The 22,687-nt window shown below is 42.6% G+C and overlaps 1 long non-coding RNA gene across 1 annotated transcript; it reads left to right on the top strand.

Annotated features, from left to right (window-relative positions):
* The first annotated feature begins 17,774 nt into the window (after positions 1-17,774).
* LOC116157243 (uncharacterized) lies at positions 17,775-20,103 on the top strand. Its single transcript, XR_004141259.2, has 3 exons — positions 17,775-17,865; positions 18,849-19,068; positions 19,914-20,103. It is a non-coding gene; the product is annotated as an uncharacterized LOC116157243 (long non-coding RNA).
* Positions 20,104-22,687: the final 2,584 nt, after the last annotated feature.

The raw sequence follows: 22,687 nt of genomic DNA, 5'->3' as shown, positions 1-22,687 counted from the left end.
CTGAGCTGTCCAGATCCATGTGAAATCTAAACACCAGGTGCAGGTCTGTTTCGTCCCCCACCAAAGCCTGGGAAGGCCCTCTACCTCCTTTCCCTTCTGGTCTTGGTCCTAAAGGGGCCAGAGAGAAAAAAATGAATGACCACTTTTAAGGAATCGCAGCCTCTCAGGCTTAGGAAGGGCAGTGATATTCAAGTTTAATTGCTCACCAGAAAGTTAAGGCCTTTCTATAATATCCTTATCAATGGTCTTTAGGTGTGCACTTGAGTTTCGGCATTACTGAAGCATCTCAGGCCTCCCCAGACAGTTATTCTGTATTGAGATGCACAATTTCTCTGATAACTTACAATTCCTTGAGTACTTCCTAGCACATACCTAGAAATTCTTAAAATGTAGCCTCAAGACATTCCAAAAATGATCTTAAAGTACAGAGCGTTAAGTTCATCCTTTAATAAATTATGCAACTCTTAATGCAGCTGAAGATCAAGTTGGCTTTGGTCTGGCAGTTAGCCCCACTACACTGTTGATTTATAAAAAGCTTAATCCACCTACAACCTTACAAAGCTCTTTTATGCCTGCTACCACCAGGGCACAAATCCTCAGTTGTCTTCTTGTAGAAGAAGTTTTCAAAATTGAAGATGGCCTGATAATCTTGAATCCAGTGGGTAATTTTATCAAATTCACGGTGGAATCTGTGGCCTGCCTGTACCTAACCCTCCTTCTGACCTCCCTGGCCCGGGACATCAAGGTCACATGGCTGGAACATGGTGTGGGCTGCGTCCCTTTCCTGCTACGATTGCCTTTAAAGCCCCTGCATCTGCATGTATCCTGAGCAGTGGTTCTCAGGCAGGGGTGGTTTTGCCCCCCAGGGACATTGGGCGAAGTCTGAAGACATTTTTGGTTTTCAAATGGGGAGAGAGTGAACTGGCACCTAGAAGACTGGGGCCAGCGATGCTGCTAGCATCCTACAAAGCACAGGACAGCCCCCCAGCAGCAAAGAATCGCACAGCCCCAAAAGTCAGAGGTGCCGAGTTTAGAACCCCTGATGGGACCATTCTTGTTATTAACAGTGTCAGTCAAGGCCCTCCTGGGTGCATCGCTGAGCATAGGAGCTGGATTTAGCTCTTGTCCTCAAGGCAGACAAGCAACCAGTCCCCGTCAGGGGAGTGTACAACGTATGGAGGGGAAACACAAGAGTGAATACAAACATGTTTATCACTGCGTTTGCAGACACACTTAAAAAGAGCAGCGGCAATTTCTTCTGTGAGATGAAGTGTCAGAAGATCATTAAATTAGATTCACAGTTCAACCCACACAAGTAAGAAAATGTGAACCCAAATGTGAGTCTTGAGCGCTGGTGTCTGCAATGTGGACTCTAGGCATCATGACATGTTACTCAAGCTGATACAAGCTGTAATCCTTTTAGTCTGGGAACATTAGTTGCAATTCCAGAGAGATGAAGATCTGGAAGGCTGCATCTTTTTTTTTAAATATAAATTTACCAATGCAATCTCAAATTTCAGATGGCATGACTTTTTGCTCAGCCTCAATGTGACTTATGCCTTAGGTTGCCAAACGCATGCTATCTATGAAAACAGTGGTTAGTCAGTGCAGTAACAGAGTACCCTGACTGATTTGAAAAGTAACTCGATGTCTCTATCTTTTCCAAGTGATACCTATTTTTATTGCAATCTTTCTGCCCTCAAATTTAAAATTTTGAGATAAACTTTCAGATCCATTCATCAGTCTCTGACCAGACTTCTCCTAGAAGCCCCCGCTCCTGCAGGTCTCCGTGACAACCCATGTTTTCCTACTCTGCCTTTCCTACGTTATATTAAAGTGAGTGTGTGAGATGTGACGAGGGCTGGGACATGGTGCTGTTCCTTCTGCTCCCTGCACCTCTCATAATCTGCTTGATTAAATATTAATTAAGTTAAACATACTGACACTCAATATTTATAGGTTCTTATCCATAAGAGGGGTATTGAGCCAAGCTGAGTCCCAGGGCAGGAAGTTCCTTTAGTTAGAACAATTACTTGCCCCCTCATTAAATCACAATCACTATCACTTATTGGACATCATCTATGTGCTAGGTGCTATTCCAAGTGCGTTACAGGCAAGACTTCGCTCAATTCCCATGACAACCAAGGAAGCAGGTACCACGATTACCCCCATGCTAGAGTTCAGGCACATGGTAAACAACGTGCCCATCAGCTAGGGGGTGGGCACTGAGCCATGCCCCACAAATGCAGGTTGATCAACCCAATCTTTTGTCCTGTCCTTAAAACACTTAGAGTCTACAAACAGGCAGAGAGGGAACACAGTGCCCTGCGGTCATAAGCATCAAGAGAGGCTGTGAAGGATGCTATAAAGAGGACTTAACCAATGACTCTGGAGCTCATTGGCAACTTGCTGCTAATCTGAGGCCCCCGGGACAAGAAGGAGCTCCTGAGGAGGGCTGTGCATCGCGGGGAGAGACCTGGAGGGTCTCAGGTTGTAAAGAGGGCCTCACAGCTGCACCACATTGTGTGAGGGGGGAGGGTGGGGAGCGGGTGGGGAGCGGTGGCGGGAGCAGTGCGGGGGGGTTGTTGTAAGGTTTTGCTGTTGTTTTTGTCCCACTGTAAGGTTTTTTTTTTTTTTTTTTTAACTGAGGTGTAGTCAGTTTACAATGTTGTGTCAATCTCTGGTGTACAGCACAATGCTTCAGTCATACATGAACATACATATATTCATTTTCATATTCTTTTTCACCCTAAGCTACTACAAGATATTGAATATATTTCCCTGTGCTATACAGTATAAACTTGTTTATGTGTTTTATATATACCAGTCAGTATCTGCAAATCTCAAACTCCCAGTTTTTCCCTTCCCACCCCCTCCCCCCCGGCAACCACAAGTCTGTGTTCCATGTCTGTGAGTCAGAAGCGGAAGAACGACATGATGGTTCAGTGTATCTCAGAGGGATTACACTGCAATGTGGAGAACGTATCAGAAGCGAGCAATGCTGGGACCAGAGAGAACAATTTAGAATCCTGCAGGGAATGGGGTGAGAGGTACTAGTGGACAGCAGGGCACTGACAGTGGACGTGGAGAGAAAAGACAAGCTCAAAAAAGACTCAGGTGGTATGACTGACGGGAATTTGATTAGATGTGGGAAACAAGGGAGGTGAGGGAAGCAAAAGGAGAAGGATTCTTGCCTGAGCATCTTGGGAGATGGTGATGCCTGCCACCATAACGTGGGACCAAAGGAAAGCTTGTTTGGTGGGAAGGGGATGAACTTATTGAGGGACACTGGAGTTAGACCCACAGGGAGATATTCAAGTGGCAGATTTCACTGGTTAAAGGGATATACTCATCTAAATCTCCAGATAACGATCTTGGCAAAGGATGTGAATTTATGAATCAGAATCCATCACTGGTTAATTAAAGCTGGAGGATGATGGAGCAGAAAGGTGTGTAAGGTTAGAAGAGCAGAGGAGCTGGGACGGGCAAAAAGAAAAGTACAAAGTAAACTGAGAAAGAGGAACCAGAGAGTCAGGAAGAAAATCTGGTGCATGGTGTCCTTTAGAAGCCGAAGTAGCTGAGTGACGTCCTTTGATGGGGTAGGTAGTTTACTAGGTGACAGGAGCTATTTAAGTAGAATGCTAGGAATTCAGTAGAATGCTGAAGTCAGATGGCAGAGAGCAAAGAGACAGTTAACGTAGGCACTGCTTCAGGGAATTTAGAATCGAATGGTTAGGAGAAGCAGTGCGGGGAGGGGGGTGAAGAGACAATTGTCAGGAAAGTGCTGGTAGCCATGGAGATGCTGCACAATCAAGGAAACAAATGAGAATAAAGGAAGGGGCGGCATCCTTCACAGGCGGGCACACAAGGGGCGAGCCTTGGTTCCGGGGAGGGCCCCTCCTGTAACAGGAATGGAAGGTAAAAGCGGGTGCAGGTGCCAGTAAGCTTACAGGCTTGGTCTTTGGACACTGAAGGAGCCCATCATCTCTCCCTCAGGATCTTTTCCCTTTTCCTTCTAGGAGGTGGTGAAGTTACCTGCTGAGAGTCCAGAGCTAATCATGATGGAAAATCGATTCGAGTCATGGGGGAAAATGTAAGAGAGAGCATTTGGCTTTGAAAAGCCTTCCATTTCTATTCAAATTTAGGAAACAGCCAAAAGGGCATTTGATAAATTCAAATAAGACTGTGCTTCAAAGAATCAATCATCTTGATAATCATAACCTACACTGGTGTGAGAGAAGGAGTATGCAGTCCGGGAAGGAACTCAAGAGACGTTTGGGAGGTAGAATCCATGGCACTTACTGGCTGATTGGAAAGGGGTGAGTGAAAACAGGGGAGGCCTGACTGATTCCCCTGGGGCTGCTTTGAGCGGCTGCATCTGTGGAAGAGCCGTTCACAGGGCACTGAGGAGAGGGCCAGGAGTCCAGATCTGGACATTTCCAGCATGAGAATCCTGAGTGACTTTAAAAAGTTCCAATTACATAGTTGGGTCTAGAGCTCCGAAGAGAGGTTTGGGTGGAAAAGTAGGTCAGGGAGCTTGTGTGAGGAGTCATGGGGTTAACCAGAACATCCCTTCAAGATACGCAAATTGAAGAAGTGAAGGCAGCACAGGAGACGGACAGAGAGGGATGGGAATCCAAGAGGGGGTGGGAACACAGAGACAAGGAGGACCGGCCGCCATGCTGTCCGTGACAGGGCAGGCATCGAGACCAACCCGCGGGGTGTCCGCGGGAGAGGTTTGGGGCTTATCTGCATCCCGGTTACAGCAGGCTCTGAGCTATGAACAGACTGAACCTGGAGCCCCAATGAGGGAGGCGGGGGTTCTGTGCAGGGTCGCGCTGAAGCCAGGACTCAGCCGGTCTCTCCTCTGCTGCTGTGAACTGTGTGAGTGGCCGATGGCATCACAAGGCCGACACTGAGGGAAGAAATGGATGCCGACCGCACTAGTTACGTTTTCTAGACCTCGATCTGTTCCGTAGGGGTGCTACTACCGCGCCGCCCATGAGGTCAGCCTTCCGGGTCTCTGTCTTGCCTGAGACCCTGTCAAGGCCCTGGATGGGCCCTAGCAATATGATATTTATCATTTTGTATCTTTCTTGTTAAAAGGGGTATAAAAAATTGTTAAGCTTCAGGCTACAAAACCTGGATCAGCCCCAGATCTTGACCGTTACTCATGTGGAAAGAGATTGACGGACATTTTGTTTATATTTAAGGAAACTGCTAAGCATAGCTTTGTTTGCATGATACAGTGTACATTTAGTTCCATCCCACGAGTTGTTTTCTCATTTTTTAAAAAATATCAAATAAAGAAACAGCCTATGTTTTAGATTTTAAGAAGAAGTACCGGATAAATCCAACTGCAATGGTGTCAGGATTGCGGAAGTTAGGTAATAACATTCATTCAATTTATCACAAACCGAGGAATGCGTCTGTGTCTCTCCGCCACTCTCATTCAGCCTAACACGAGCAATATTTTTGGACTGTGACGAGCTCCAAATGTGAACTAAAACTGAAGCTGCCCAGGTTGGCAGCAAAATATTGGAGGCTAAAGACTTGAACTGCTTTTTTTTTTTTAAGAAAGCACTTGGAAGTTAATCCTTAAAGTTACACAGTCACAGATTAGAACACATGGTGAAAATGAAGATTGAATCATGTATTTTGTTGGAGAGAGATAAAGTAATACGTATTCCAAGTAGCCATGCAGAATAGGAAGAATGTTCACTTTATGGTTTCTATCAGGACACCACGGTAAAGACTGGTAAACTAACCACCTATCGTTTGATGTCTGCAGAAAGGATGCTGGGTGGAAGAGCACTCCTTGGCTTTCCTGCCCTGAGTCTGAGGCCTCTTTTGGGCACGCTCCTCTGCATATGTGTGCCGATGCACACAAGAGTAAACAAAACTCACTGCTCTCAGTGTCTGGGTCCGCGTACACTGAGGTCAGGATGCAGCCCTTTGAAGCTTCATACACGCAGCAGGGCAAGCGCTGAGCACGCTGCAGGGGCCTTCAGGGAAGACTGTAGGAGCAGGCCGGGGGTGGTGACCTGGGGTGCAGGGGGGCAAAGAAGAGTTGGACGACTGAGATCAGGGTGCCAGCAAGGTCAGGTACCCGTGAGGGTCCTCTTCCGGGCTTGCGGATGGCCACCTTCCCGCTGTGGCTCACATGGCAGAGAGAGTGCACTGGTGTCTCTTCCTCTTCTTATAAGGGCACGGCTTCCATCCTGGGGGCCCCACCCTCATGACTTCACCTAAACCTACTCATTTCCCAAAGGTCCCACCTCCAAATACCATCACGTTGGGGAGTAAGGCTTCCAAACAGGGGCACAGGGGAGGGGACACAGACATTCAGTCCACAGCAGGAAGCAAGACCAAAGCCAGAGACACACACTGCTGAGCTTGGGTCTCTGTTCACCTACAGGTCACTCCACGTTAATACGAGAACAATTACATTGTTTTGACTTCCTTTTGTTCCCTCCCTATTCTTTTTTCTCTTTTTCTTATTTTATCAGGCTTTCTTATTTTATCATTTTCTTCCTTCTTTTCTGTGGCTGGCATCAACAATTTGCAATTAATGGACTAAAAGCTGTTCTGTTTTTGTTTTTCCTGAGGTCAAACCCATTAATGGCAAATGGGCTTTAGGCAGCCCTTCATCCAATTGTACATTAATTTGTAATTTTCTATTTCTAATTTAGAAAAAAGCCCCATATGCAGAAAATTGAATATGAATTAGACAATGATTTCCTGTTAAAAGATGAACATTTAAGGAATGAGAGAATGCAGCATGTCAAACTAGAAATGAGAGTGTATAATATTTTACATCCGTGTTGTTTCAGCTATTTAACGGATGACACCTGAGGGTGCGTGAGGCTTGGGTGGCAACAGTTACTGCAGCACTGATAATTAAACCTCCAAGAGGGAAGTTTTAATCGCATGCTTCAAAGATTTGCCCATCAAATTCTGTAAAGATTTCTTCTAGAAAACGCACGTGCACATTTCTTGATGTAAGTCTGACACTGGCCGAATAATAGGGCAGTAATTAGATGCTTGGCCGTTTATAAAACTGAAAAAAGAGGCATCTAAGATCGCTTAGTGTGCATTAGCCCGGGAAGGCCGCAGGGCGCCGTGCGCCGCGGGTTCCCGCGCGGTGGCGGCTGCTCCGCGTCTCCTCGGTTATCGACAATGACGAGACACTCTGCGTTGTAAATGGCAGGTTATTAAATCTCAGGGCCACTCATCATAATTTATGTTGCCAGAGTTTGAAATATTGGAATCAGAATTGGTACTTAAGATAATTCCGGTGTGGGGGACGGACTGGACTGAATGGTTTCTTTTTCTCTTTTTAAGGCCGCCTTCTTTCTCCGTCGGTTTGGGAGAACTTTGGCTACACAGGGGCTTGACGGGGCACTTTGTCCCCTTCAGCAACTGACTGGACCCTTTGGAAACTGGTCTTTTCGCTTTGGCATCATGGAATTCCCTTAGCCTGCTTTGCCCAGATAGTTTCTCTCTCTGTGTACACCACCTCTGTTTCCTAACCTCTAGTCACTTCTGTGTCATGCTAAAAAGCAAACGACCAAAATGAAATACAGTAACTAATGCAGGCAATATTGGATTCTTGAAAGAAGTAAAACTCCTTAACTATCAGCTCATGAAACAGCCTTCTTTTGTAGGTTTCTGTGACTTAATCCTACAATAGAAAGCATAATTATTAAGCATAGTGAATATGGGTAAATAATGAATTACTAACTCAAACCAACCAGGCACCAAAATAGCCATATTCCTGAGCCCTCACCCCCGAAGACCTGCTCCTCCCACTGTCCTCTGCTCCAGTTAATGACAGTGCCTTCTTTTCAGCTGCTTGGGTCTAACTTGGAGTTACCTTTGATGTCTCTTTTCCTCTCACAGTGAATCCTATCAGCTTACCTTCAAAGTATCCACAACTTGACTCTTTTCAGCACCTCTGTTCATACCACACTGGCCCCACCACCATGACACTGGCTGGACGTCCCAGAAGCATCCAGGGTCTTCCCTTGGCTTCCCCCTCACTCCTCTGGATCCACACTCAGTAGATGAGCTGAGTGATCATGAATGACTCCTCTCTGCTCAATCCTCTGAGACTTCTCACACCAATTCAGGTAAAAGCCAGAGCCTCAAAAATGGCTGCCTCTTCAAGTTGTGCCTCCATTGCCTCCATGTTTCTGAACTCACCCTCTTCTTCTCCAGCTCTCTCTCCCTCCTCTCCAGCTACCCTGGCCCCCTTGCTGATCTTCCCAACTCAGGGCCTTTGCACGTGCTGTTCTTGCCACCTGGAACGTTCTCCCCTCATCCACCATTAGGGCTGCGACTTCACCTCTTGGCTGGTTGTTACTCAAACTTCCCTTCAGCGAGACCATCCTGACCACTTTATTTAGAAACTTCAGCCCTCATATGACACACTATGTACACAGTTAACATACATTAGGGACTACGTGGTGTCTGTCTCCCCCTTCCCCAGTGGCCACCATAGAATGTAAATTCTATGAGGGCAGAGGTGTCTTGTGTGTTACCAGTGTTGTACTGCCACTGGGGGTAAAGGGACTAACACATATATGCACCCCCCCAAAAATACTGGCAAAATGAATGATAAAAAAGATTTCAAAAATCTATTCTTAAGCATCTATAATCCTATTTTGCAACCCTCATAGTATGGCTTCCTTCAGCTTACTTAAGCTCTGATAAACCTGGAATGCCTGTCGCCCATCCTTGCCTGTCCTGCTCAGACCAGCTGCTCCTTCTCCATCTAAGTCCCTGCATGACACCTGCAAGAAGTGCTTTTCCCTCTTCCAGAGACTTACTCCTGCCACGTCATGCCCTGTTTCTCACGTATTTATGTGTCTTAACTTACACGTATGTTTAATCCCTCCAAAGCAAAGGCCGTACCTGTCCAGCCCCTGGTGCGTATCGTCACTGCTCTTTGTTCAGTGAATACTTGTTGAATGACTGAATGAAGGCATGAATAAAGGGGAAAAAAAGAATAAATGAAAAATACTGTGCTCTTTGGGGAACAGGAAGAATGTACAAAATCTGGAAGGGATTTATTTCAGGCGTACCAGAAAAACCTCGAATACACATTGATGGATAGGCTTTTACTTTTTAATCATACACATCTTGGGTACTTTTGCATCTGACTGAACTTCTTTAGAAGAGATTATTTATTGAAAACTTACATTATCACAACTAAGAGGAATATTTTCAAGATGAAAAATTTTCCTCCCCTCTACTCCAATATATAGAAATTATAGGTAGATATACTTCCTATTAGAAGTTAACTTTTTAAATTAACTTTATTATCTTTGGTTTAAGTAAATTAAACTTGTGAAGTTTTCTTTAAAAAGCCCGTAGCACATAGTTTTGAGAGGAAATAACTTTTTTAAAAACATACTAGTTCCAGTGTTTGTTACAAATTTTTTGGACATAATTTAGTGAAAGAAATGTATAAAACTCATAATTAGACTGCTCAAAAAATGGAATAATATTTAAGCTTTTACAACAGCACAATTTTTGTTCTTCAGAAAAATTACTACGCAAATTCCAAATGGGCAAACTTTCTTATAGATTTTTTTGAAGTTATGTATATGTAGGTTTGCATAAATTTCTTGTGTGGGTGTGTGACCTTGTGTATCAATTTGTGTTTACACATAAAATCTCAGCTTAAATGATATAGCTATATGGAATCAGTTCGTGTTAAAAAATAAAAAAGATTGCTGTATTGGAATGAATTCTCACCTAAAAATCAATAGACATGAGTTCTTAGGTGGTTACGTTTACATAAGTGCAACAGTTTATTGAATGTCTATTTTGTACTCAGTGCTCTGCATACATGCCTCATTAATCCTCTCAGCAAATGTGTGAAACAATACTATTATCCTGTTTTGAAGATTAGGAAATAGAGGCACAAAGGAAATAAGTGAGGATGAGGATAGTGATCAGGACCAAAGCCCCCGGCAGGCAAATGCCCGTGTGACTCTAATGGCTGTGTTCTGAGTTTTGCCAGCAAGATCCACATCTGTCACTAACCCACTTTGGTGTCTTAAGAAGGTCAGTCGGTGGTTGCAGTGTAAGCAGTGCCCTAGAGAACTGCCCAGGACGGCTGCCAGGCTTCTGTGATCCTCTGTGTCTTCACCTGTAAAATGGGCGGAGTAACAGCTGTTCTGTTGTCTCATGGTTGTTTGTGGTAGAAGTTGCGCACAACTCGATACATGACAGCAGCGGGGGGAGCACGGCGCTTCTGTTGTAAAGCTGTAAGCAGGGGCTTCCGGGTTCTGTGGCGGTTCTGGGAGAGGGGAGCTCCAGGCAAAGCCCACGCCTTGCCCTCAGCCTCTCTTCGCCCAGCTCTTCCTGAGTTACACCCTTTTACAATCAACCAGTAACCTAGTAGATAAAAAAGAAGGTACGAGCATAGTAATGCCGGTATTCTGATTTGAACTATTTCACATGATTGTTAAGTGTTGGTAGCACAGACACGGTTGTCCTCAGATCAAACCACCCTCTTCTAACTACTGGTTTCTCTCTTCCCATTGTGTTTCTCGCGGGCATGACTTTTTCCCATCCTGGACTATTTGCTTCTCTTAGGGAAGGAACGACACATTTTCCCACATTCCCTGCCTTCCTGGAATGCTCAGTTCTAAGACTCATCTAAATAATTTGTTTCCAGACCTGGACTGGCGTGGTCTCAAGCTTGTCCTCGGTTTATGTTTCAAGAATTTGCTACATTCCTTTGATCCCAAGTTGACCGCACTGTAGCCTTGTTGCTTCGGACTCTTTGAGATCTCTTGGCCAAGTGCATACAGGGTAATAAACAAATCTTTTAATCATATACTTTCACTGTTTCTGCCTGTATAAAACACATGGTTAAAACTTGTTTACAAATACAGGATTTAACTACCTTTATTTCAACTGACAAGGCTTGCAGGTAAAATTTAATTTTTATAAAAACAATATTTTTGAAACATTTAAAATACATTCACGATATATGGGCTTTAAAAATTTTGGGGGGTGGGGGAAGTAACATTGCCTATCACCGCTTTGAAGAATTCCTGTTGGAAACGGATACTTTAGATCCACAGGGGATGGCATTTGTTACGTGGCCACCTGGTGTGGAGGGAAGAGTTCAACTTCTGAAACTTGTTCCCAGCCTTCCCTTCACCTCACCCACGCGGAAGGGCAGACAGTTCCAAATGGCGAGCGGGGCTCAGTGCTGGATGGGTGGGGAGCCAGGTGCCTCCCAGCTGTGACCCAGCTGCCTGTGCTCCCAGCCTGAGCTAATGGGGACGTGTGAGCCATCTTGAGTTAATCACAATTTTGCCTTACAGCTGCACTGACACTGACCTTGGACCGCGTAGTTCTTCACGGCTCTCGTGCATGGACAGAGACGCGGCAGTGAGATCAAAATTGCGCTGGCGACGCTAATCCTCTGATGGGAGTACGCGTGATGGGAGAGGATGTTAAGGTCTATTTGAAACAAAGGATGGAAATCGGAAACCCGCCTCACGTTTCTTCCTCTCTATTTCTCCATATTTAGTTTAGAACTGACAGCTGGCTCTTAGACATTTCGATTCATGAGATGTTAATAGTGTGCAGCCATTTAACTGAATTTGCTTTTTGAGAAACCACATCTTTGCATTGGGTAGCGACCACCCCAGAGTTACCCTTCAGCGCCGCCTACCTGTGCCTGACGTCAGTGTGACAGTCCTGGACCTTATGTGGATAAAAGTGACCTCACATCTGTCCTCCTCTTCACAGCCTCTGAGGTCTGTTAGCTTAACTGGGGGGTAGTTAATAAGTTATCAGAAAGATCGTACCCATGTATGTTTTCATGATCTTTTATCACAACCCCACAAACTATAAAGCCATAAAGCATAATAAAGTCATTCTAATCTTAGTTTAAATGATTTTAGAAACAGCAGAACTCACTGGCCAACTACGTCTGAAAACTTTCGGTAAAAGACAAAGTGTGAGACCCTTATCTTGACTTTTTTTCAATTCATTTCCTTGAAGCTCATGTGCTTCATGAATGTGTACTGACATGTAACTTGCCCAAGGAATCCCATTGCAGTGAGGATACCGACGTCAGTGGATGCTCATGTAAATAACCTGCAGTGAAGACACACTTCGCATTCTAAATCATGGAGTGCTACGTACAGAAGTAACTCTATTGAAACACGAATCCCTGTGGCCAACATGAATTAATGTCTTTTCCGCAAAGGACCAAGAAGTAGGTATCGGCAGGTCAAACAAACACAGCCAGCCCAGTTAGTTCATGTAAGGGCAGAATGTAAAACCTGTTCTACCTGTCTGATGCATTTGCTTTGACAGAATGTGTACTGTGTCAGACAAGAAATTAGGGAAACAGATTTCTCAACACAAATTTTATCACCAAACAGAATTCCCTAATGAGCAACACATGACTCAGATGTAGAAAGAGTTAAACCAAACATAATGATTCAAAAGTGTTTTTGCTTTAGATTTGGAGGAAAATGATATTAACCTGAACTATTTGTAGTTTAAAAAGTATATGCTTTCAGCAAAGATGGAATACATACATATGCATAGACACACATGTACGTACATGCAAACATACACACTCATACACAGGGCATGTACACAACATACATTTACATACCCACATAAGCTAGTAGGAAGCTAACTCTTGGTCAGTAACACATTGCAAACCCTTTTTTCTTTCTCTTGACTTGCTGGCATTTTTGTTCCGCAGGACCAAACGTATGCTCAGCGCACATGAAGGACACTCAGTAAATGCTTGCTAGCTTTTTTGTAACAGAATCCCTGATTTATGGACTGCACTAAGTAAACAGTCTTAGTGTCGAGTGCTCCTCCTGTTTCCCTGCTACGTGCAACATGTGCACAGAGGCAGGCGCGGATGCCAGGGACAGACTATTCCAAAGCTGTGACAGTGTGCAGATCGTTGGCTCCTAAAGTAATACCTGTAAAAAATGAAAAGAAGTCATTCTTTTGATTCCCTTTGTCTTGTTCTATTTTCAGCTTCTCTGACACAGTATCAGTTCTTCTAATAAATCTCCAGTGCAGGAAGGAAACAGTGCCTAGCCTCCTGGAAGTGGGAGCCACTGTTAGCAAAGCAACTAAAGCAGAGCGCGTCGATTTGCAAAACCTGGGAAAAGCTACCATGAAAAGAGGACAAGCTAAGGAATCCTTAGGATTTTGTTCTGTGAATTTCCAAATCGGCCTACATTTCCACATAAAGTCCTTTGTAGAGCCTAAATTTCTCTCCCAAAGTGTTTTTTCTTAAAAGTTTTTTTCTCATTGAGGAGTAAACAAACCACAGAGACAGCTTCTATTTTTTGTCTGTAGGTTAAACTGGCAGAAGCCAAGGGTCTCTATTTTCCTGAGGTTTAACAGCACCCGCATGGAAATGAGGACCAGCAAACTATGACATCCAAAGTGACCTCTTCCGGGCAGGATGCGGACACACAATGGGATCGCTTAAGCAGGACTTTCCAAAGTGCCTGATCTAAGGTAAATAACGTCTCAGTATCCCCCAGTCGAGAACCCACATTCCTGAAAGCTTTGCTGGGCAAGGAACACGTCAGCAAAAACAACCCAAATGAAACAGCAGACCAGATAAGTTTATCACATAACAGACCTGAGAACTGCTCGGTGGTGACGGTCAATCTCTGTAAGAATGTTTGGTCAACAAGGGAGCTATAAAAGGAAGCAGGGTGCACGTCGTTTATGGGTCTCACGGAAACAAAACATTGATCGGACAGGTAGTTCTGCTTGATAATCTTCAAACACTGGTCAAATAATTGGTGACTGATTTGAAGATTACAGCAGATCATTTTAAAATAACTCCTTCAGTATGAAAAAAAAAATGCCATTTCAGTAGATTGAGCCCTGAACAACCTGAAGAATTCTGAATGATGAATTCAAGTGATTTTATGGTCGAATCATAATTCTCTTTTAAGATAAAGATAGGAATCTTTATCAGGAAGACATTCCGTGTTGGGTCTTTCTTAGCCTTTTGAAACTGTAAAAGCAGGTGAAGGGCAGGGCAGATGTAGAGCCCCGAGTTACATACACACAAATGCCCCCAGAACAGAGACATTCACATAGATTCGTAGGCTTTTCCAGCAATTTTGCATTTACTGTCAAAGAACGGAGAATCTTGAGTTTCAACCGTGGAGTAGATTGGACACTGCCTAGATTCCAGCACAAACACAGATTTCTCTGCAGATGTAACACTTCCTGACAGGGAAGTCCTTCTGAGGCCTAGGAGGGAAGAGCAGACCCAGATAAATGCCTTTCCCTGGGGACTGATCTCACCGTCTGGCTCACTGAATGCTATGGACCAGGTCAAGCATTTTCATACAAACTGGGATCATTATTGTTTCCAGCTTCCTTTTTAGAATAAAGAAAATCAAGTGTTGTTTTGTGACAAAGACCATCAATTTTCCCACCATTAAATTATTTGTCTGATTTTAGAATCTATTCAGCGTTCACTAGACACCAAAGTACCTGGAAAGGTCTCCTCCGCCCTGCGATTCTCCTGCCAGTTGCAGGTTACCCTGCGTTCAGAATTTGTACAGAGCTGCCCATTCTGTGATTAAAAAAAAAGAAAAAGTGAAAAGAGCTTGTTTTTGCTTCTTTGGTTTAAATTAACATCTGCCGTCTCCCTGACCTGAATTCTGACAACACAATTGCTATGAAATATTGGTTTGAACTTAAAACCAGAAATCCTGAGTGCAGCTTTCTGCCGAATAGGTGCTAGTTAGAACCAGCCGCCTGTAGCGGAACTTCTGAATGCTTGAAGGCTGCCTGTGGTCTGCGCCGATCGCAGACAGAGCCCTTTCAAAGGAGAAACTGCCAGCGCAGATAGTTCTCCAGGATGGATGAAGATTTGTCTGTAGCCCAATCAGTGTGTTATTTCTCTTCTCATTTATCACTGGGTAGATTCCGAAACTTAAGTGGAAATAATGAACGATCACTATATTTAGAAACTTAAAGCCATTATCTTGGGATTCAGGTGGTGGTGGGAGCTGTGTGCCTGTGAAAGGAAAGAAATGGAATATCAAGAAATCAGCAAAGCACAGTCATGGAACGCATGTTTTGGAAAAAAGCCTTAATTGTGGGTGAAGAGTGGAAATTGTCAATCAAAACAGGCTCGAAATAACTTTGTGCAACAGGTAACCCTGGCTCATCAAAAACAATCACAAGTTTAACTAACAGAAAAAAATTCTCTGTGGGTACAATTGGCCATGGTCATCTCATTAAGCACACAGCTCTGTTTTCAACGTAATTAGTCATCTAATTACTCATCCAAAATTAGCCAGTGCATTCATATGCCTAATTAATTAGAATTTCATTCAAACTACCCTGTTGGTAATGCTTTTGTTCTCTGTTCCAACAAATGAAATTACTGAGGGACAGATTTGATTTGGAAATTGGTTTGGGTTGAGTCTCATCATAAACATATTAAAATATTAATGAATAAAACAGTGAGAGTAGTAATTTCCATAATAAAGATAACCCCCAAATGTTAACTCCTTCCGAGGAACACTGGTCTCAAACGTGACAGCCATCCGTCTCTGAGAGCCTCAGACTGAGTTCTGAGACTGAACGACCGAGATCTGAGTTCAAATACCCCCATTACTGGGGCGAAGTCCTGTGCACGTGGGACTGAAAGTTAGTGTGTAGCCCAGACAACCTGGGGCGCGGAAGGCTGTCAGGGTTCTTATGAAGAATACAGACCGTTCACTGCGGTTGGTCTGTTGTTCGTGGCTAACCAGGTAAGATTATTCTAAAAAAAGAACCTAGAAGTTGTTTGATATTTCGTCTACCACTTTATATTTTTCCCGGGAAAAGTAGGCAAGCAGCTGGTGTTTGGGACTGACCTTGTGCTAGTCACTGCTCTAAGGGTTTTGAATTTTGACTCATTTAAACCTCACAACTGGCCTTTGAGGTCAGTACTGTTTTCAGCCTCATTTTACAGAAGAGGAGACTGAGCCCAAAAAGGTTAGATCACTTGCTTGAAGCCACCAGAGGGAAGTAATAAGGAAGTATTAGAAAATGAACCTTCTTGCAATCTTTAATGAGTTTTGTCTGGGAAGCGCCATAGAAATAAAACACCTCTATGAAGATTGATTATGGGGAATATTAATAGGGATTTGCTCTTTTTTTTTGGCCATACTTGTGGTTTGCATCCGCTTTCAGGCTTGACCGTGAAAAAGTTGTCGAACAGATGCCCACCGCCTGCCTCAAAGTCTCCACGTCCTCACGGGATAGCACATGAGATCACACTCTTATCTTTAAGAAAATATGTGGGATGATTATTGAGGTACCAGCTTGGAAGTAAATCTGAATTCTGACTGGGGATGGGAGCGTGAAGGAGGGAGTGCCAGGAACCTGTAATGAAAAAGAAGATGAAAGCAAATACGTGTGTGTATATGCGTGACTGAAACATGATGCTGGGCACCAGAAACGGACACAACACTGTAAACTGACTCTACTTCAATAAAAATAAATAAATAAAATAAAATAAAATAACAAAAAACAGAAGGGAGTGTCAGTTGCATTCAGCAATTGCTGTGAGAAGGACAGGAGTGAACGGACCAAATTTGAGACTGCTTCTCCATCATCCGTTACTAATTGCTATCCTGGCGAATTTGCACAATTCCTGAAATGCTGGGGGTGCTTTAGCATGGCGGAGGGCCGGCCTTGAAGTCCCATCGCTACCTAACCCTTACAACTTGTGACGCCTCAGGTGGGCCAGCACCATCCCAAGTAGTTTGTATGCCAGAGTTCACTGCTGCACGACCTAGTTAAAAGCAATGCAAATGTCTATAAAATATCTGCATTTCCACGCTGGTTGGATCATTGTGGGGCTAAATAAAAGACAGATTGGTGCCAGAGCACTCTAGGAGACCTGACTTTTTGCCCGAGGTTTGCGTCTTATTAGCAGTGTGACTTGGGCGAGGCACTTAATTTCTCTGCACCCCCATGCCTCTTGTGCAAGATGAAGAGATTGATTTTTTCAGGTCTAAAAATGTATGACTTGAATGACCTGACAAAAATGATTTAACTTCAATTGCTTTATGTGCATAATAATAATAAAAATAGAAATAATAAAGAACCTATCATCAAGATAATGAATAACAATGCTGAGCACCAGGGATGGCTGTGGGGGTGATAAGTGAAATGATTGTTTTGATGATATAAAACGACTTGATGAATAAAAAGACTTTGATGTGTGATATAATATTATAACATATAGTTACCTTTTTCCCTTCCTCATTCAAAATTAGTAGTTAAATGCATTCCCTGGATGTTTTATACACCAGAGAAGACCCTGGCATGAATTGGGGCCATTTCATTTCTAACTATACTGGAAACTATGTTTAAAAAAAAATCTACTTTTTAAAAAACTGGGCCACTAGACTCATCTTTGTATTATAGCTATGAAAGGAAAAAAATTTAAACTCCTCAAGGAAAAAAGACAAAGCAGGAGAACCCAATTACCCGGCTGAGACTACAGATATCAGCGTCAGAACAACAGGCGTTGTAATGAATTACCTTTTTCCGTAAAAGACCTCTGTTTCTATCCCCTGCTCTGCTGTTGTCTCCTAAGGCTGCCATCCCGCCTGAGCTGTAAAGAAATAATGTGTTGATTTCCTTTCCTCATCCCCACCTTTTGAATTTGGAATAAAAATTAAACCATTCATTTTCATTTTTCTCAAGAGTTTTCTTGCCTTAATGAAGGTTTTTATGAGAAGAAAGGAGAGAAAGGAGTGGAGATTAAATATACAAAGAGACTTGAGAACATCTTAAAGGCGGCCAAAGTGTGAGAGAATAAAGGTGAGAAGGAGAGAGAGCCAAAGCAAAGAGAATCAGAAAATTAAACGTGAGGGGGAGGGGCCCCGACGCAGGCTTTCGTGGTGCTCATCTCTCTTCGTTTGTTAGTTTTCCGCATCCCCGTCCTCCTCTTTCATCTTCCCTTCCTCCTCTGTTTCTGACTGTGCCCTTCAGAGCTCAACCCAACTGGAAAGGCTCCTTGTCTTTCTTCCCAGATCCTCTTTGAATGATGAAATAATATCAGTCTGTACATAATTGCTCTGCGCTGTTCAAAACACGTTTTCTTGGAGGGAGCTTTATACTTTATCCGTTTCCGCTATTAATGTGTGTATAATACGCCTTCATTCCTAATTATTTTGTCACCGTTTTGTTAAGTGTCCGGGATCTACATTTGAACTAAGACACTTTAATTATCAAATTAACACAATTTCATGGTTGATATGTTCAATTTCTCACCACTGGACTTTTTAATTTTCTTTCTTTCTTTCTTTTTTTATTAACTGGCTCCTTTCTGGCCATTTCCCCTAATCATACAAAGAGGTGACTAATACCCTTGTTTTACATTCATGGATACTTTCCATAAATATCTGGACATTAAGGATTGCTAAAGAACGCCTGTTCTTTCCACAGTGTTTCCACTGTACTTTCTTTTCATCGATTTCTAACCCATCAATGACATTTATTTATTCACAGGTTAGGATCTTCAGTTCGGTTCAATTGAAATATAAAAATTTTCATTGCTTTTTCTACAGCTAACTGCTTGAACTCAGTAGTCTCACATACAAAAAAAAAAAAGAAGAACTTTGCATAAATGAAAAGGAAGGGGGCATCTCAAACTCTAGCTGACATTAAACTATGAAAAGAAGAAAGATAGGCTATTTTTTTTTAAGTTGTCAAACAGAAATGATAGAACTGGGGGAGCAGCGGCTGAATAAAAGAGAGTAATTACAAGACCCAGAATAACTAATTTGTTAAATTCTCTGCAGAACCTATTCATTGCGAAGTACTTTGCACAGTTTCTGTCATGGATTAAGGGCCCTGAACACACTGGCTCCTACGCACCAGGTTGGAAATTTGCCTCCTGTGAGAGTCAGTGCTGCCTCTGAGCAGCTTCAGAAGCAAAGTAACCACAATAATTCTCAAGTTTAGAAATTTATCTCAATGACACCAGACTGGCTGAGTCCATCTGGGTGTACCGCCATCTTGGTAAGTATCATTTCAAAAAACAGCTTTCTTGAGGCATAATTTATGTACCGTAAATTTACCCTTTTAAGTATGTGAGTCAATGGATTTTAGTAAATTTACAGAATTGTGTAAACTTTACCATCATCCAGATTTAGAACACTTCTGTCACCCCCCAGACGTCCTCTGTACTCATTTCCAGTCAGTCCCCATTTCCGCCTCTGGCCCCAGGCATCACCAATCTTTCTTTTATGCATTTGCCTTTACAGACACTTTATGTAAACAGAATCATGAAATATGTAGTCTTTTATGACTGATTTCTGTCACCTAACCTCAATTTTACTGTTACAATGGTTCTTCAAATAGATTTTGGTCTAAATTATGGTTCCTTCTATAATCAGTTTTGCTGAGACCTACTGTGTTGTGTGATACCCTCACCAGTTATAAAGATGAACAAATATTACATCATGCTGAGGAGAAAAGAAAAGTTTTTAAATGATCAAAAGTACATTAGCAAGAGGGAGGAGTGACAGCAAGCACAGCTAAGAATGGGTTATGTGTATGTATAAAATATTTACTTAGAAGGAAAAAAAAGGCAGCATTCAGCATATATTTTGTGTATTAGCATGCTTTTAAAAAACTACAAAGATATGTAAGATTGATAGATGCAACTTTTTCTGAAGACTTTTTTTTCAATAGTGTGTTATTTTTAATTTTTAAAAATAAAATTACCAGCAATTTTTCCAAATTATTGTATAGTTCGGTCCATCTACAAAGAGCCTTCTTTGTAGATGATTGTTTTTTTAAACAAAATGTTCATTTTTGGAGGCGTTTGCTCAAAATCATAGCATAATGTAATATTTTTACAGATTCAGGATTGTTTCTAGGGAGAAATCCTGACTGAAATTCAGTGGGAACACGTATGCAATCCTGAAATGAATGTACAAAATGCTGGGACCTTCTATTCGAATGAGTCGGGGACACAGCCAACCCAGCCCGGCCATATTGGAGCCCAAAGTGAAAGGTAGTGTGTGGCTTGTATCCGGGCTTTTATCAGAATCAGAGGAAAGTTTACAAGGCAGTCCAGAGTCCCCGCCCACCGTCCCACCCAGCGTTCCCTGCTACTATCTCACAGTGGTATGGTTCACGTGTTACAATTAGTGGACCACTATCGGTTCATGACTATTAACTAAAGCTTGTTCTTTCATTAGCCATAGTGTATTCAGATTGCCCTAGTTTTAACCTGATGGTTTCTTTCTACTCCAGGATCCTGTGCAGGAGGCCGCCCAGCCCTTCCTCCTGAGGTCCCCTTAGGCTCCCCTTGACTGGGATCATTTCTTAGACTTGGTTCTGGTGGCCTTGACAGTCTTGAGAAGAACCGGTCAGGTATTTTATAGGAAGTCCCACTGTTGGAGTTTGTCTACTGTTCCTCTCCAGGATTTGGCTGGGACAGTGTCTTTTGGGAGGAGGAAGACCCCAGGGTAAAACCCCATTCCTGCATCACATCATGGGCACCTGCCGTCAACAAGCTTTATCACCGTTGATGCCAACCTCGGTCACGTGCCTGGGGTCGGGTTTGTCAGTTCTCTCCACTGGAAAGGTCCTTCCCCTCTGTTTCCTTACTGTCCTTTTTGAGAGGAGGTCACTCTCCACAGCCCATATTTAAGCAGAGGGAAGTTATGCCCCACTTCCTTGAGGGTAGAGTATCCATGTAAATTATTTGGAATGCTTCTGCATGAGAGGTTTGTCTCTTCTCCCCTGTTTATTTGTTTAATCTTTTATTTACACCAGTAAGAGCTCCTAGCTGTTTGGGTGTTTATTTTATCCGTTGGGCTATATTCCAATGCTGCTTTAGATTGTTGCTCAAAATGTCACAGTTTTGGCCGTTGAGGGCCCCTTTGGTTGGCTCCTGTGTCCCTTTGGCCCCCCTGTTAATGTTTTTTGTTTTCTGGCACCACCAGATGCTACAGGCTCACCGTGTGTATTTCCTGCCCTGGTCATGAATCCAGCCAGTTCTCCCAGGGGCCCTGATTCCTTTTCCTGGAGAATGGTGTTAGAAACCAAGATCTGGGCATTAGATATGCTTGTAGCTCCTGGAGTGTCATTGCTTCTAGTTCATGCAGCTGACAGAGCAAGGAAATATATGTATGCCTCTGATATTTTGAAATGAGAAAATACACTTTTTCTAGGAGCTGAGATAGCTGGTGATCTGAAAATAAATTATTCTACATGGATAATATACTCATTTCTGATTTGTTTTCCTAGTAAGATATGCAAACATTTCATTTTAAATATTTTCCCAGGTAATTCCATTTAGGTTACTTTCATTCAACAGACAGTTTCACAAATTTCTTTTGAATGTCTTTTAGGGGAATTAAATTCAGACGCTGTAAACATGCGGCCCTTCTCAGTTTACTTTAATTTGCTAGAGTATGGATTTACTCAATTAAAAGTAGGTGCTTCATCAAGTGACATTTATGCTAAATTAACTTGTTTCAAAATGTAGTTATAAAATACTGCACTTCAATCTTGAATATCTTTTGACTTCTCGTCATTTTAATGTGTTTGGTTCATCCCTTGCTTTTATAGGAACAGTTTACAGTATCTTCCAGTTCAGAAGCTTTGTCTTGAATGATCACGATTTGCTATAAGCTTTGCAAACTGACTTTTCTTGGGTACTCGATTTATCAAACAATGTGATTAAAGATTTTCATGTGATTTTGAACAAAATTGCAACCAACATATAAGAGATCCAGCTACCAAAATTCAATACCATTTTAGGTATTAAACTGGGAGTCTTCAAAGGCTCAAACATTTCAAAGTCTGAATGATGACATGTAGCAAAGAGAATGAACTGCCACGCTGAAATATTTTTTGTGTTCCCATCAGCTTTTTTCAAAAATTTTGGAGTTGAGTTTCTAGAGATGAATGATACCAAACCTGTTGTCATTCTGTCTTTGAACTATTGAACTTGTTTAGATGCCTGTTAAGAATTATGTGTACATTACAACAAAATTCACAGACTTCTTAATTTAGTAAAAACGTTGTTTTACCACAATGCTGGTGCTTGACCAAAATTTATATGGTATTATCACTAAAAGCAAACAAACAAAAAAACAACAAAAAATACGCTATCTTGTCTTTAACGTTGAACTTTTCATTCGATTTTGTAACAGCATTTACAGTCATGAGTCACCTTTGACAGAATTAACTTCCTAAAGCCTTCCTTTGATCCTGTGAACTGGGTGAGAAATTGGAACCCTCACTGGGACTAAAGCCTTTTCCCTCCATAGCATCCGACGGCACTGATACAAAACTGGCACCGTTTAACTCTGACACATTCTTCTGCCAATGGAGCCAGCGCGTAAACCTGCTTCACTCTTTGTAGATGCAAACGGAAACCTGGAATTAAAAAAAAAAAAGGAGTGAAATTAACTGAAACAAGAGTCACTGATCTAAATGAAACATTATGCTTCGCTGAATACTATAAAACGGACCTTTTCTAAAGCCTTTAAATAATATTTGCATCGCCTAAAAAATAAAATATAGCTTTTGAAATAGATACCGATGCTCTTCAGGAGCCACTGGTGGTGTAATCACGAGCCTGCTTCTCTCCCCTCTACGAATGGTAAACGGTGGAAAA

Source organism: Camelus dromedarius, chromosome 13, assembly GCF_036321535.1.
Source record: "Camelus dromedarius isolate mCamDro1 chromosome 13, mCamDro1.pat, whole genome shotgun sequence".
Lineage (NCBI taxonomy): Eukaryota > Metazoa > Chordata > Mammalia > Artiodactyla > Camelidae > Camelus > Camelus dromedarius.
The sequence above is the reverse complement of the archived record's forward strand: the minus strand, read 5'-3'. Positions and strand labels throughout refer to the sequence as shown.